The 17,364-nt window shown below is 35.6% G+C and overlaps 1 long non-coding RNA gene across 8 annotated transcripts in view; it reads left to right on the plus strand.

Moving 5' to 3' along the window:
* LOC112670741 (uncharacterized) overlaps positions 1-17,364 on the plus strand; it is a 191,754-nt gene that overhangs the window by 93,739 nt on the left and 80,651 nt on the right. For all 8 annotated transcript variants that reach the window (XR_007402112.1, XR_007402117.1, XR_007402111.1 and 5 more), the window contains one exon: positions 2,947-3,240. This is a non-coding gene — a long non-coding RNA (uncharacterized LOC112670741). The remainder of the gene's footprint in view (positions 1-2,946; positions 3,241-17,364) is intronic.

Genomic DNA, 17,364 nt, shown 5'->3' on the forward strand with positions numbered 1-17,364 from the left:
TTACACAAGATTAACTGTATCCAATCTTGTTGCTAAAGTGCTTCATAAAAGGAAAGTATTTTATTTTATTTGCTTTTGTCAGAGCCAAAGGTCTCTTAGAAAATAGGATACTAAATTCTTTAAGAAACTACTAGTGTGTTAAATTACAAAGAACTATTTTTTTCTATTGTCATTATCCCAAGTGTGGGTCACAGTTTTCTGAGTTGTTTATATACAAAAACAAGCATAGTGGTATTTTCCATGATTAGATGTGGTCAGTATTTGTATGCATGACTAAGCTATTGTTCTATACAAATTGAAATAGATGTGTTTCTTTAAGAATTCTGATTTCCTGTCATAGGATCAGCAGTAGAGGAAGAAGACAAGCAGAAATGAAAATATCGCCATTCATTTTTCCTCTTTTCCCAAATAGCAGTAAATAAGAAAAACCGGATCATGTGTTTATAACCAATTAACATTGTTTTCATATGTAAGGGAGATATATAAAGAATTTTGACAGAATTATTGAGGGAATGCATGCATGCAAATTATATAGCTGGCTGGCTTTTAAAAATTTCAGAGTTTAGCTTTGTTATGTAGATGTAGAGTTGGTCCTCCTTCTAGACTAGCCTTGTCAATCATGTTGTTAAAATTTGAACTTAATCATACCACGAAGCCTCATTCAGCAAATTCTGTGATGCCCATTCTTTTTTCTTTTTTTCTGTTGTGGGTCAGCCTTAAATAATGGCAATTTTTTTAATAGCCAACCTTTAAAGCATAAAATAATAGATTAAGAGAAGTCAAGCTTGTTAGTCATTTTATCAACACTTTTGACACTTGCTTATTGGACTCCATCCCATATCCATTTGCCCTTCCCTCACTTCTGTTCTATTTACTAGCTGTGGGAAGTTTATCTGCTAATTTTAGGAGTTATATAAGTTATATTTCTACAGCTTCCTATATTTCTTTTTTTTCCTTTTTTTTTTTAAAAAAAGATTTTATTATTTATTTATTCATGAGAGATACACAGAGAGAGAGAGAGGGAGAGAGAGAGAGAGGGAGAGACACAGGCAGAGGGAGAAGCAGGCTCCATGCAGGGAGCCTGACGTGGGACTCGATCCAGGGTCTCCAGAACCACACCCTGGGCTGAAGGTGGTGCTAAACCACTGAGCCACATGGGCTGCCTGCTTCCTATATTTCAAAATTTAAGATTATTGTATCATATGGAAATTGAGGTCTCAACTGTATCATCGATGGCAGATTTGTCAGCCTAATTTGTATAGCTCATTTGAACTTTAAAGTTGGTGTTATACACAGAGTGAAGTGTTCTTTGTAATATCAGATCTGAAACCTACAACAGTGAAACAAATCTTTTCTTATTTACATTTGATTGTTCAGTTCTTCCATTTTGTGACTCTTTAATCATTTTGATTAAGTAAGATAGAATTAACATTGAAACCCCATGCATGTATTGCAGGCTTACTGAAAAATACCAAAAATAAAACTGCCACTTTTCCTTAGATGCAGATGCCCCTTTATAGATGCAGCACTCAGTGACGAGTTCAGTCATTTTCTTTAATTAAACATGATTAAAAAATGGAAAATAAAGCTCTTTATTGATGATAAAGCATTATGAAGTTTATGTGTAATTGTTTTTTGTGGTCATAGGCTTTTTGTTTTATAAAGTGTTAATTATATTAACTGAACTTATTAATGGATATCATAAAACATCTCTATTTAATGCTTAACATGATAAATTTGAAATAATTTATAGTAGATTGTAGTAACCTTACATTTGGGGATTAGTATTATTTTTTCAGAATTATAAATTGCCTTCATGAAATAGAAGGATTCAGTTGGACGTTGCTTTAAACTACACAGGGATAACTTAGAAGAAATCTAGTACCAGTTTTGCAAGTTGCTTTTCCTTTGCTTTGTTTAGAGGACAAGATATAGTGCTCTGAGGGACATTTTTACTCCGAAAGTATTTCTGTCGTAGTATTTTAGAGCTAAATAAGCTCTCAGAGTTCATTTTATATGGCAAATTCTTAATCATTCTTTAAAATTGATTAGGATGTTTACTTTCTGTGCACAGTCTTTCTCACCACCCAGGACCAAGATAAGTGCTCCCTTTTCTGCAGTTTCTTGGTAAACCATATAAGCTTCATCATCATTCTGTCATGTACCTATATTTATGCATCTTATTTGTATTTATATCACCAAATTTAAGTACAGAAAATGTCATAAAGTAGTTGTTTAACGAATGTCTGATGAATACATACATGAATTAATGAAGAAATCTTGAAATGAATTGCTAGCAATATTAGTGGTGACTTTGATGTAAGTTGTATGCTTGTGAAATTTAGCTTCTATTATCTTCTTGGGTGATCTTTTAAGATTTTATATCTTTTGGATTTAATCACCAAAAGATACTTTATACAGATCATTCTATTTAATTACAGAATATGTTGTAATCACTTGATTAAAATACATAAATCCCATCCTGGATTTAATGGGAAATTTGTCTATGTAGTTCCTCATGAATGAACCTATGAAAAGAATTATTTTAAATTGCATGTTTTAATAAAATTTGTAATTATACTCATTAGAATCATGTATATGACTAATTATAACTTATTCTTATAAAGAATGTAATAAAAATTTAGCCTAAATTATTTTTTTATCTTCTACAATATACTATTTTATCTGGTGTTCATTAACTCCAAGTGAAAATTGGTACACAGTACACTTAACAATTATCTAAGGTTGATTTTAAAGTAGGTATTGACTTCAGAAATTAGAGTGAAATTTGGAGGGAAAAAATGTAGGAGAAAGGAGCAACACCGTGTAAAGTCTTTCATATATTTCTTTATGTCAAGAAGGATTTTTCTCAACAATTCTAATAATAATTCTATCCTTTATAGAAACTTCTCTTTAACCCTTCTTTTTTTTTTTTTTTTTTTTTAGATTTTATTCATTTATTCATGAGAGACACAGAAAGAGAAGCAGAGATGCAGGCAGAGGGAGAAGCAGGCTCCTCACAGGAAACCCAACGTAGGACTCAATCCTGAACTCCAGGATCAGAACCTGAGCCAAAGACAGATGCTCAACCTCTGAGCCACCCAGGCTTCCCAATCCTTATTCCTATGGATTGGAAATACCAGTTCTACTCCCTTCCTTTATAATATGATTATCTGCAGTTTTAAAGAGTGAACTGATAATTTTGGGGAATGGTCCAGAAAGCTACAAGATTAACTCAAGGTTATTTATAGTCTTTGAATCAAAAAGTGCTCATGGAATGTTTACTGTATGCCATGTGTTGTATTAATAAATGGGGATATGACAGTAAGGGAATTTTGAGGACATCTTCCCTCCAAGAGTCTTCGTTTTACTGTAGAACATAGATTGCACTATACATAATTGCACTATAAGCTAGAAAGAAATGCTAGGGATATGAATAAAAGGCCGTGGTAGGAAAATAAGTAAAATGTTTCTTTCTGGGAAGGGGAAAGGTTTTTTTTTTTTAAGTACATGACATTTTAACTGGGTGTTAAGTTATATGGGTTAGGGATAAAGAAGAGCAAGGGCTGTAGAAGAGGGAAGAATATTTGTCATATAGGAAATAATGTGGGGAAAAAAGGAAATAATGTGGAGGCATGAAGAAGCTTGGTAAATTTGGGGATAAAATGTAGTTCAGCTTTTCTGAATAGGAGATGAGAAGATGGGAAGCATTTAAAGGTGAGACTGATAGGATGAGCTGGTGACAGATGGTGAAAAAGTCCTGTTTTAAAGATGTTTGGCTTCATAGTGTGATCAGTGAGCGCTCACTGGAAGAGTTTAATTAGCTAATCCAGATTAGAGAAGACTAAAATGTGTGCCAAGGAAGGGATTGTGGAGACAGGGATGAGGGTATGGATTTGAGTTATTTAGAAGGTATAATAGGGCTTTTAAATCAAATTAGATGTTGAGAGCAAGGGGAGAAATCTAGATTTCTGGCTTGCTGATAATGAAGAAAGAGAATAGAATAAGAGGTGGAGGGTGGTACAGAGTATGATATAATGATTTAGGTACTGAAAATGATGTGCTGAGGTGCCAAGAAGCCATCTCGTTAGAATCAGGAGGCAGTCATGTGAAGGATAATACGTTAGAGAGAGGTTATTTGCCAGTTTGGTAAAGTGGTCAAAAAAATACTTCAAAAAGAAAATGAAATTTCAGATTGCTCTTGAAAACAGCATAGGTTCTAAATGGTTGAAGCACTAAGAGAAAAAGAAAATATTGTAGATCCTGTGAATTTTATGAAGAAACGTAGAATGTAGAACTAGAAATTACAAAGGCATATTTGGGTAATGTATTAAAAAATATGACAAAATTGTCTAGGGACCAGTAGGAGGAAAGCCTTAAAAAATAGATTGGCATTCATGGGGTTAGGTTTTTAATTTCTTTCTAAGCATTTTAGAAGTTTTAAAAAATGTACTGTGTAGATTTTGAAAGTTAAGGAAGTGACTTGATCAAAACCCCACTTCATGTCTCTAATGGCAGTAATAGGAGCATAGGCAGAAAAGGAGGAAGAAGAAATTAAAGTTAGAAGCTTGAGGTAATGATAGCTTCAAACAAAATTGTGATAGTGCAATTACAAATGAAGAGAGAGGTATAAAGAGTATTGCAAAGATAAAGTCAATGTGGCTTAGCAAATGATATGAGAAATAATGAGTAAATGGAGGGCTGAAAATAATTCTGAAGGTGTGAGATGTGAAAGCCATTGGTGGACATAGGACGACATTGGGGAGTAAAGATTAGGATTCATCTCTTGTATTCACATTCTTTGCACAAATGCTATGTGCCTGTCCCTGTATTATGTTTAATATATAGAGATAACAAAAGAAATGGTGAAAAGAAAATAAATGGAAAAAAGAGCTGCTGCTCTTAAAGGTTTTATATTCTAGTGAGGGCAACAGAAATGTAAAGAATATCAGAACAAAGTGTGATAAAGGCCACTACAGTGCTATGAAGCCTGTGCTTCTGGAGCTCATTTAGGGAGATGCTGGGTTTGCAATTCTAGTGGACATCTAGGCAGAAAGTGAGAGCTTGGAATTAGAAAGAGGAGTTATGCCCAGGAAAGAGGGTGAGGATGCATTTAAGGTCTTATTTTACGTGACCATCCTGACACTTTTGGCATTGCTAATAAAACCCTTTTTCAGAACCTTAGATAAAATTGTTCCTTATCATTTTTTATTCCTGTCTAAACTCCTGTAATAACCCAATAAATCTTACATTCTCTGTTATTTTTCGTCTCAGGAATCTCACAGATATCCAGGGTTTTACTGTTACTTATTATGTTCGTGTTTCCAAATGTCTGTCTCTAGCCTAAGATTATCTTTTGAGTTCTATGTGCATAAAATAACTGTTCCCAGATATCATTACTTGTAAGTCTTAGGTGCATTCCATATTCAAATACCTCAAAATTTACTCTGTATCTTTATCCTTGGACCAGTCCCTCTTAACAGTGTATGCAGCTGATACTAATCATCAGCCCAGTTGTCCAAGTTAGGAATCTAAGAATCATCCTTCGTCATTTTATCTCATTATTCATTTCCAACAGTTGTCAAGTCCTGCAGAGTCAGACTTCTAAGTAGTTCTTTACCAGTCCTCTCTTTTTTTCTCCATTGTCATTGTAATTATTCATTAGCAGGATTCTGCAGTGGCCTTCCACAAAATCTTACTACTTCCAGTTTGACTTCCCTCACAATCTGTGAGCCATACCTTCGTGGTTCCACCAAGAAAATGGGGGAGTTGATTCAAAGCCAGATACTCTGAATGGAGGTACCATGCCCTCATTCACTGTAGTTTGTATGCCCTAACCTTTATTGCTTTTATATTATAAGCTGCTTCGACTCTTGAACTATGAAAACAGCAAAATTAAAGCCAGTGGTTTAGATCTATTCATTTCAATATTTTTTCACTGTAATCTTTTTGATAGAATTTTTATACTTTATTAAATATAAATATAGATGAGTTTCATGTCAATCTTATCTTAAATCTTCAAAACTCATTATTTCTTCACTTACCTCTTTTGACTGGGCCTAGATAAACATTCGCTTGTTCCCTTATCTAGGCCCCACCCAAAGATAGGCCTTGTAATTCTTGAAAACATGATATTAATAAATTACTACTTTTTAACCAAGGGAATGAAATGTTCACACAGCAGGTGTTGCATCATTTTGAAAAATGTTCTGCTAAACAGAGGTGATGAGAAGTGAATTGGCATATAGCTAAAGTCTGTTTTCTTTTTTGTAAAGTGATATTTCAGTCACCTGTTGGATTAATGCACCAGATGCAGTAAAATCCTCATACCTAATGAGTCTACTTAGATATTCTTCACCACATGATGGTATATAGTAAAAGCCTCATCTGTTGTAGATTTTTTTATTTAACAATAGATACCAACCTGACCTCATGTACCTTTCTAAAAAGAAGACCCAAGTGAGAATGTCTTCATATTGTACTGATACTGGTTGGATGTAGTTTTAATTCCTGTGTGAATCTTTACAGATGGCAGACAGAAAGACACTAAAACAACCTAAGAAATATTAACCATGCCTCAAACTCTATTTGTCTACCATGTTGTCAAAATTCTCTTATAATATCTAAATGTAAAATAACTTAATTTTAACTTACCTGTCTGATATATTGCTGCTAAAAAGACACTATGGGTACATGAATAAAAATAATTAATGGGTTGATAAAACTTTTGTCCTTTTTTTCCATCATGCATTTCTTACTTTCATCCTTCTGTTCTCTGAACAAATATTTACTGAGCACCAATTACATTCTAGGAACTATGTTATGTACTTGATATTTATCATTGAATAAAATAGGCAAAGACCCCTGCCATCATAGAAGTTGTATCCACATCATTCTTAGAATAAAATTTCATAGCTAGAGGTGGCCTGAGAATCAGAGCAGAATGAAGTTAAAAAAAAAATGCATAAGTTACAAAAAGGAAAATAACTGCCAAGAATGGGTAATAAAAATCAGTGTTATGTAATTAGCAATCTTTGTCAGTGAGGACTGTGACTTTTGCATCAGCCTCACAGTGTTTTGCCATAAATTACATTTATAAAAGTTGAATCCAGTCTGAAATCATGAAAACTGCATTTTGAGAAAACGGCTCACAATCAGAGAATTCATTTAAAATTTGCGAAGCTTCCCCAAAGGACTGACTATTTGTAACACTGATTGACACATATGTTCTTAAAAATCATATTTCCGCCTATCCTGAGATCAATTGATATCTCTATAGCAGTTGAAAGTTTATCTGATTTTCTGATCTGCTCTCTATTGAAACATTTTTGGTTCCTTCTTAGATATTACCTAGTTGTTTTGAATTAGGAGTGAGAGGTACAACATTCTTCAGGCAGACTCCTGAGTAGTGTCTGAAGTATCTGAAAGATGCAGAGTTGATTTCTGATGCTCAAATCTTTCAGTTATTTGAGCTTCCACACCACCTCCTTGGGTGGCTTGATTGTTACTCCTAAAAGCAAAAACCATTTAACAGTTCAACATGAGCTCTCTAAGTAGCAAATTTTTAGAATATTGTCATGTAGATGATGCAGACTGATGACATAGTGTCATCACTAGTTGTTTACTATTATTTGAATGAGTGCACTTGTGATGAGCATAAGATGTTGTATGAAGTGTTGAATCACTGAATTGTGCACCTGAAACTAATACTACATTGTATGTTAACTAACTGGAACTTAAATAAAAACTTTAAAAAGTGAGCCACCATTTAATTATTAGTATCATGGAATAACTTGAGCTTGCTTTGCTATCCTGGAAATTACAATGCAGCATATTATTAAATTCCACTACACATTAAGGTTTTCTTTCCAGATGGAATGCAGTTAGCACAACACTATTTAATAATGTATTGGCCCACTGCTATTTATGGTAAAGACTGATTTGCTGCAGAACCAAAGAGTGACCGTCTAATATTAGAAGGCAAGGACCATCTAATATACAAGGCAATAAACGCTTCAAAAAAATTTTTAGGGGCTGATTAGCATTCAGTATTAGTTAATACTCATAACAATATGTTTTTATGGGAAATGATTCTGAATTTTCTGAGAAAAGTAGGATATTCTGGATAAAGTGATTTTTCTTAGGCAGCAGGAGTTTCTATATGGTTGTTAAATTACCATGTTCTTTACTTTTTTTTGAGATACAGTCAAAACTGCTTTCTGGGGGGGAAAAAGAATTTTTAAGCAATTTTACCTAGTGACAGAACTGAATATATAGATGGATTTTTGTTTTCCAATCTCAGTATGATTTTTCTTCATGTTAAGGGAAATACAATGAAATAATTCACATCTTCTGGAAAATATTCTTTGAAGATTTAAAAGTCTTTGCAGCATGAAACCTTCAGGGCAAGTAAGATGGTTAATAGCTCTGCTAACCTCATTTGAAATTAATACTAATGTATCAATGTGAAATACTTTTTTTTTTCTTATGGAACTTAATATTCAGTTCACCATTGGTTGGTCTCCTATTGTGTACAAGATAACTGTGCCAAGAAACTTAGGGGATACAAAGTCAAAGGAGAATAAACAAAAGAGCTTCCTACCAAAGCAGTCTTAACATTTATCAAGTGATAAAATTTGACTGTGATTCAAGGCAGGATACAGTAAATGCTTCACTAGAAGTACAAGTGGGAGACAGAGCCCAAAGGAAAAGTGATTAAAACATATAGTAGGTGTTCTTCTCTGGGCCTTAAAAGAAAAGATAAAACAAGATTTTTATGAGTGAATAATTAGGAAAATACATTATATATTGCAGACTGAAGGAATAGCATAGGAGAAGGAATTGTGTGCTTAGAAACAGAAGAGTCTGAAGAAATTGGGGGATAATGAGTAACACGTGGTTGTTTATGTGGTGGGAGAGATAATGGGAATCAGAATGTGGAGATTTTTGAATTCCCAGATCCTAGAAAACAGAGCCTGGGGCAAACCTTAAATGCTAACATGTTACTGGGTACTTCAGTCCCAGGAAATTAAGAGCATGGGATAGGGCAAGTGAGGTAGACAGGATGGAAAACAAATATAAGATGTTGCACGACTGAGTTGTCACCTGTTTTACAAGAAATCACAGCTGGTTGTTTGGTCAAGCAGAACATCTCCAGGGAGGCCATATGGAACTACCACATTTTAAAACAGTTTGTCACAGGGTGGAAGGTGAGCAATTTGTCTTCAGCTGCCTCTCATCCTATCTCTTATAGATGAGAATTCAAACTATGGGTGATGAGAATGTCCTAAAACTAGATAATAGTGTTGGCTGTACAATTCTGCTGAATTGTACACATTAAACAGATGACTTATATGGCATTTGAATTATCGCTCAGTGAAGTAGTTATTTACAAAAACAGTCAATCCATGAGCAGCTAGAGCCTTTTTGAAGACAGGCTGGGTTTAGGAGTTAGAGGGTCTGTGGATTCTCTGCTATGAAAGGTGACAACCCAAGTAAGCCCAACCCCATTTCCTACCTTTAGGAACAACTGGGAACTGTAGTGTGAGAAGATGAAGTAGATATGAATGTTTCAGTGGCCAACCTTTGTAGCCTGAGAAATGACTGGATCTCCCACAGGGTCTACTCAAGACAGGAAACAAGAAAATGGGCAAGACCCGGGATAGATAAGACTAAAATATTTGGGAAGAAGCAGGGGCACCTGGGTGGCTCAGTTGGTTGAAGTCTGACTTTTGATTTCAGCTCAGGTCATGATCTCAGGGTTGTGGGCTTGAGCCCCCATATCCAGCTTTGTGCTCAGCAGGGAGTCTGCTTGAGATTTTTCCTCTTCTTTTGTCCCTCCCTCTGCTTGCTCTATCAAATAAATAAATAAATCTTAAAAAATAATAATACCTGGGAAGAAGCATAAATTGGCTACTAAAGGAGGCTTTAAAAGGATTGTCAAATCAACCTGCAACTTCTTTTGAGATAACTGATCTAGCGACCTGAAATTGAAGGCAGCCACAGAATCTTTGCTTCTCTGTTCATTAACAGGTGGAGTTCAGTTGCCCTCTTGTTGAATCTGGGCTGGTGTCAGTAATTTCCTTGACTAACATAATGCAAAAGAATCAACTTTCTGGGACTTCTGAGCCTATGTCAGAAAAAGACTTGCAGCTTTCATCTTTATCTCTTGGAACACTTGCTTTTAAAACACAGCTGCATATGGTGAGGAAGCCCAGGAAGCCCCATGGAGAGGAACTAAAGCACATGGCTGAAAGACCCTATTTAGTTCCCAGCTGACAGCTAGCTCTTACTTCCTCCCAGCCAACAACCAGCAATAACTTGCAAGCAGTGTGAGTGAGCCATCCTGTCCACAGCTCCTCCAGCCCCTAGAGAGCTTTAGTTTATGCTAGAAGGACCAGAGATGAGCTGCACAGGCAAGCTCTTCCCAAATTCCCGACCCACGAAATGATGAGACATAACATTGTTTTTTTTTTTTTTTTTTTTTTTTTTTTAAGATTTTATTTATTTGAGAGAATGAGAACGAGTGGTGAAGATGGGCAGAAGGATAGGGAGAAGCAGACTCCCTGCTTAGCAGGAAGCCTGATGTAGAGCTTGATCCTAGGACCTGGAGATCATGACCTGGGCTGAAGGCAAAGGCTTAACCGACTGAGCTACTCAGGTGCCTCAACATCATTGTTTTTAAGTCATAAAGTTTTGGAAGCCATTTGTTAGGCTATAATAGAATACTATAATTGATATTTATAATTGGTTTCCTTAATCACCTATTCCATGTTTCCCTCACCACCTTTTGCTGATCTGAGTTACTTTCTTGATGGTAAAACTCATACTTTCTCCCCCAAGGTACCTGAGCTTTTAGTTTCCTTGTCATTTTAAAGCCATGCTTGCTTTAATTGTCCATTCACTGTTACCATTTGGCATGGAAGCATTGGAGACACCGAGAATCACCTGGGGTCAAGAAATATTTCTTTCCCCCCATAGTATAGTAGGAAACCTAGAGCCTCATGATTACTTCATCATGACTGCAACTGTTTTCTTTGCCCACTGATACAGTGGTATGAAAAGTACAGGTGGTCATGTGTCTGCTTCAGCTTTCAAGTTTAATGGAAATTTGCTGTGCTCCCAGACAGAAGTGTTTCCGCCTAGGAACTAGGGTACCTAGGTTGTGAGGGTTTAAGGTTTTCTGAATACAAAGGAAACCCAAGTGGATCACTGGCAGTGATAGAGGAGGTAATTCTGATTTTGACCTTTTACTTCCTGGACTTGCACACTGTGATTATTGGAAGCTGGTCCTATGTACCGGCACTGGTTCAGTATATATACTGCACCCCATAAGACAGCACTAGTGAATCCTGCATCACTTATTGATCTCTTTTGCCATGAAGTGTGTCTCCTAACCCAGGGAACTATTATGTATGATACTGGGTAAATTAATAAATCTGTAAGTTCTTTTATAGTGATGGTATCAAAGTCACTACAAGCATGGGAAGCAAATACATATTTGCAGTATGGAGTAATTTGGGAAAGAACAAATTGATGCTTGCTGCTAAGTGGAATTTATTGCAAAAACGTAAACATTGTAGCAGTTCCCTGAATTTTAGGAGACTTATACCACATCTGTAATGTATGTATTTTACCAGAGAATCTAGAATACTTGTCAAGTTTTGCATGGTGTCATTCACATAATGTCATAATGATGTAGACTGGTGTGATTTTTTTTTTCCACTGGACTGTCAAGATGACCAAAGTTCTTGAGGACTATATTCTGACGAAGATTGTAAGATTTACTATAGTTCTGAAGGAAGACAGGGATTGCTTTATGGTTGAGGGAATAAAAGCCTTCCAGACTGTAACCATATACTCTGTGACAATCTATATTAATAAGCTTCTGTAAAGAGACAGCATATGGCACTGGCATCTTCAGTTTGGAGTATGACCTGATTCGTTTTACTCCAGCTGGCCTTTTGTCACCCATGATTCATCTGGTTTTGCAGAGACAGCACAGATGAATTGAATGGAGATAGAATGGAATTTACCATTCCTGTGACACTCAAGTCTTTGATGGTGGCATTGATCTTCCCTATTCTTCCAATGTACTCTCTTGGTCTGTGGTGAGAGGTGTCAGTTTCACATCATCCACCTAACCTTTCCTATAAAATGGCCCTTATATTGCAGATCATGGAACCAATGTCAGTCTTTCTATTAGCTTCTAAGTATATCATCCTGATTAGGGCCTGAATGAATAACCACAGAGTAGGTCTCTTAATTAGTGGTTCTCTCTGAGTTTCTACTATGAATTGATATCTATGGTGACAAATTTTGGGGGGGACATCAGTTCCTTAAAATGTCTTTAATTTTTTTTCTTTTTATCATAGAACATTGTATCAGTGCCATTTATAATCTCTCTTCTGTTTTTATCTCCCTCAAAATCAATAAGCCCTCCCCTTTCTAGTTGCATACCACATTTCTTTGGGTTGTCATACTATCAAGATCCACTTCCACACATATTGTCCCTGCTTTCACTGGTATATCTATCAGTTTCTACAATTCCTTTGGCAAGAATGTGATTTTAGTCTCTATAATTAGTGATTGTAGAGATTAAGAATGTGACTAGTCTTGGGGATCTCTGGGTGCCTCAGCGGTTTGGCGCCTGCCTTCGGCCCAGGGCGTGATCCTGGAGTCCCGGGATCAAGTCCCACCTCAGGCTCCATGCATGGAGCCTGCTTCTCCCTCTGCCTGTGTCTCTGCCTCTCATGAATAAATGGAAAAAAAAAAAAAAAGAAGAAGAAAGAATGTGACTAGTCTCTGCAATTCCCTTGGCAAGAACCTTCCCTGAGCAGAGGTTATACTTCTCAGGTTATGCTGAGTCCTGATTATGGTTATTATCTTTGTGGCAATGAGGCAGTGGATATTGAAGAAAATAGTCATCATCTCCAGAGACAATAGCTTCAGGTGAAGCTATTGCACAGTTCAGGCAGTATTAGCAGAATAACTACTGCAACATGAGGAAAGCAGTGGCTCTTTTGGGCTGAGAGTGTTAAAGGAGATACAGAGATTAAAATTACTCCATTTTTCTAACCCATAGGTCTCAGTCCCCATTCTTTCACTATTCGGACATTTATTTGACAATCAAAGATTTCAGTCATTGCACATCATTTTCCTTGCAGTACTGCACCCTTACAATCGGATAAATTTTTGGCCATGTTTCCTATGGCTCTAAGAGAGCAGTCTTCTTTAAAGCTGCCATTGAAACTGGTTTCATATCATGATATCTGTTGGTAAATAGCTACTTGAAACCCATCAGTTTTTTTTTTTTTGCAAGACTTTCCATGCTGTTCAATAAAGCCATTAAACACCAAACTCCTTATAATTACCATTACAACATACTGATCAGAACAATATCTCTTGATCTTCTGATTCCTCAAATTCTACCTACACATTATGCTAAGTAATCATAGGTAAGAGCTTTAGCAATTGTAGTTCCACTACATTTCAGGGACTGATTACCTCAGTTACCACCAGCAGTAGTGTTCCTGTTTCTTTTTGACAATGCAATGTCAAATTACCAGTCTGATGGCCTACTGGGTCCCTTCTGGCCTCAACTGCCTTGGTGTAGATTTCCTAGAAAACAGAAGCTAAAATAAATCTTCCATCCAGGGGATCAAAAGTGAGGAGAAGGAAACAGCCCAGTAACAGAGGAAAATCAAATAGGAAGATGATGTATTATAGAGCTGACCACAGCTTCAAAAGAGTATATAGCTGGTGGGTAGGTCATACATGATATATCTGGAGAAGTCCTATGTAATCACTGCATTTGGAATAATCCATTTGAGGAAGGATGTCTTGGAATACTTTATCAAGGGAAAGAAGAGAAGGCAATTTATCTGCTAGTTTTTCCTTTCACTGGTTAAAGTTTGCCCCTTTGGGCCCTAATGTTTCAGGCTTTTGTAGTGTATTACATACATTCTCTGGGATATCAGGAAAGTATGGGACTTCTGGAACTAATTGAGTCACACCTGGGTGTTAGAGCTGCTGTGTCTCCCACTGAAGTGGGTATGATGTGTGTCATGTGAAATTCTAATTTTGCTCTTAGAGAAGTCTGAGACAATTAAAGGTAATAGGAAATGAGGTAGTAGTGGTAGCATTTGGGGCTTGAAGGCTATACATTCAGAAAAAAAAATAAATTTTCACCAAAACATATTTATAATTCATAGGGAAAGGCAATTATATAAAAATATATATGGAGATGTTCAATGAGGTCCATTAGAGCTCAATTCTTTCCTATGTCCAGCCTTTCCTATTTGTCAGGATTATGTTGGCTGTAGATAGGACATGAACTGGATATATCCTCTGATACTAAGAAGAATTTGTCCACCAGTGTTTGATTAATACTGTGGACAGTTTGTTGTTTTTATCATGGGTTATATCCTGAAGAATCTCAGCAGTGTCCATTTGACATTATTTTATGCCACTGTTCATCCATCCTAGGTTTGCTGTTGCTTATCTTTCATCCCAGTAACTCTCAGTATTATATTTCAGAACTGGTGGCCAAATTTTGTGTATCCATAAATGGAATTTTTTAAACTCTCCATAGATTTCTCATTTGCTTTACAAGAGGTCTTTGCATAGTACTCTAGTCAGCATAACTGGTTTAACCATAATGACCTGAATAATCATTTCCTCTAGATGCATTTTTTATGTCTTTTATAGCCATAATTTCATCAGGTAGCATCAAACATTAAGCAATTTATATATTTGTTGTCAAATTTATATAGGAGTACCTGAGGAGGGTAAAAATCATCTTTGTTTTCATAGTTCATTTCAAAGTCATGAATTATGAAGACCTATCAGCTATCTGTGATTATATTTAGCCTTTTATATTAATCAAGTTGACATGCCCTACAAAGGGCTCTATGTTTAGTCACTTGAGTTGATTTCTTCCGGTAAGACGCTGGATTCTGCAAGGGAATCTGCAGTAGTTATTCAATACCCAGTTTTATATTTTTCCTTTTCTATTGTAAGATAAGTAAGGATTTTATACACATCAGTAAGGATTTTATAAGAGAATTTCTAAATATGTTCAGGACATGGATGATTTTTGAATTAGAGAAACATAATCACTAGATTCTCCATCAAATAAGGATGGTAAACCTGCTTGAGGGATTAGATATATGTTTAATATGAGAAAGAGAAGTACGAATATTTTATATTTATATTATACTTAATTAGATAGCATATTTAAACAGAACATTTTGGTTGATTTCAGTTATCAGTAGAGATTGTACGCATGTGATGGCATCAAATCTGAAGGTGATTCTAGCATGACACTGAATAGATATTTTTCAAGACTTAAGTTTTTTAGAGCAATTTTTGGTTCAAAGTAAAATTGAGAGGTAAATGCATAGATTTTTTTCATATAGCTCTTGTCCCCACACATGCACAGCCTTCCCCATTATCATTGTTCCCTGTTTGAATGGTACATTTGTAACAATTGATGAACCTACACTGTCACATCGTTATCGCCTCAAGTCCATAGTTTGCATTAGGGTTTATTCTTGGTGTTGTACATTTTATGGGTTTTCCATTAAATATATAATAACATTATCCATCATTACAATATCATACATTATATTTTCACTGCTCTAAAAATCCTCTATGCTTTGCCTATTCATCCTTCCCTCCCCACTAACGCCTGGCAACCACTGATCTTTTTACTGTCTCTATAGCTTTACATTTTTCAGAATATAATATAGCTGGAATCATAAAGTATGTAGCCTTTTTAGATTGGCTTCTTTAATTTAAGTAATATTCGTCTATGGTTCCTCCATGATTTTTTCATGGCTTGCTGGATCATATGGTAGTTCTTTTTAAAAAAAAAATATTTATTTATTCATGAGAGACAGAGAGAGAGGCAGAGATATAAGCGAAGGGAGAAGCAGGCTCCCTGCAGGAAGCCTGATATGAGACTCAATCCCAGGACCCCAGGATCATGACCTGAGCCAAAGGCAGACATTCAAACACTGAGCCACCCAGGAACCTTGATAGTTTTGTTTTTAAAAATTTTTAGGAACCTCCATACTGTTTGCCTTAATGGCTGTACCAACTTACATTCTCATCAGTAGTGTACAGAGATTCCCTTTTCTCCACATCTTCACCAACACTTGTGATCTTTTGTCTTTTTGATAATAATTACTCTAATTGGCATGAGGTGATATTGTGGTTTTTATTTGAGAAGTACTCTTAAGAAAGTACTCTTACTTGATAAGTACTCTTAACTTAGGCCCTTAATATATTTATAAAATAAAGTTGACCATAGGGGCCAGAGGAAGGAGAAAGAATAGAAGTGGTATAATTTGTGGGTAAAGATCAGTCAGGATAGAGGAAAAAAAAAAGATGTATAGCAGGGGAAAATTCCCTTTGGAATGAGATTTATTTTTCCCCTTTGGTTTTTGCTAACAAAACAGTTTTGAGAGTGATAAACACTGTTGAGAGTGTTTTTAGGCCCTTAATATATTTATAAAAGAAAGTTGACCACAGATTGTTATTTTGTTTTACTTCTTTTCTAGAGTTCTTTTTAAATGTGTGTTCTTTTTTAAACATATTATAAGGTCCCATAATGCCATTGTATTTCCAATTCACTCAATATAATATTCCCATTTATCAAGAGAAGCAAAATTATTTGAGTTATAGTAAAACAAAATATAGGAAGTTTAATTTCTGTCAGAAGGAAGACACAACTTTAACGTAGAGACAAACCCATGATAAACAAGTAAGAAGATCCACCAGGATGAGTCAAGTATATGTACTTGTGAATTGCATCTCAACTTTCCCCAATTAAGCAGAGGGTGTTATCCTCAGTTGTAGACATCGGTATATTGAGTATCCAAAGCAACTTTTTTTTTTTTTTTTGTAATTGACCCTCATCTTGTAGGAAACCTGAAGCAAAATTTAATTCATTATCTTTATTATGAATTGGTTCTGTTGTAACAGACCTATAAACATTTGACATGTAAAACTCTCTTCCATGAGAGTTGATGGCATATGGCCACTGATAGAATGTCTAAAATTTTGTAGTAAAGTCATATATGTGCATTTTAATTCCTGTGTACTTTAAACTTTTTGGTATTGTTGATATAAAGAAAAAATATTGTGTGTGTGTGTGTGTGCATGTATGTGCTCACATTGATCATTTTTTCTATCAACTCTCCTTTGCCACTTATGAATTCTCCATTGCTTAAGTGAGTTTCTCTTAGATATAGTAATATGAATAATTTCTAAGATCTTCCTATACCTTTCTGAATCCCAGACACTTGACTTTTTGGAAAGCTATTAACTATAGTATCTGTTGGTCCTCACCCAAGAAGC

The sequence above is a fragment of the Canis lupus genome, chromosome 14, assembly GCF_003254725.2.
Source record: "Canis lupus dingo isolate Sandy chromosome 14, ASM325472v2, whole genome shotgun sequence".
Classification (NCBI taxonomy): domain Eukaryota; kingdom Metazoa; phylum Chordata; class Mammalia; order Carnivora; family Canidae; genus Canis; species Canis lupus.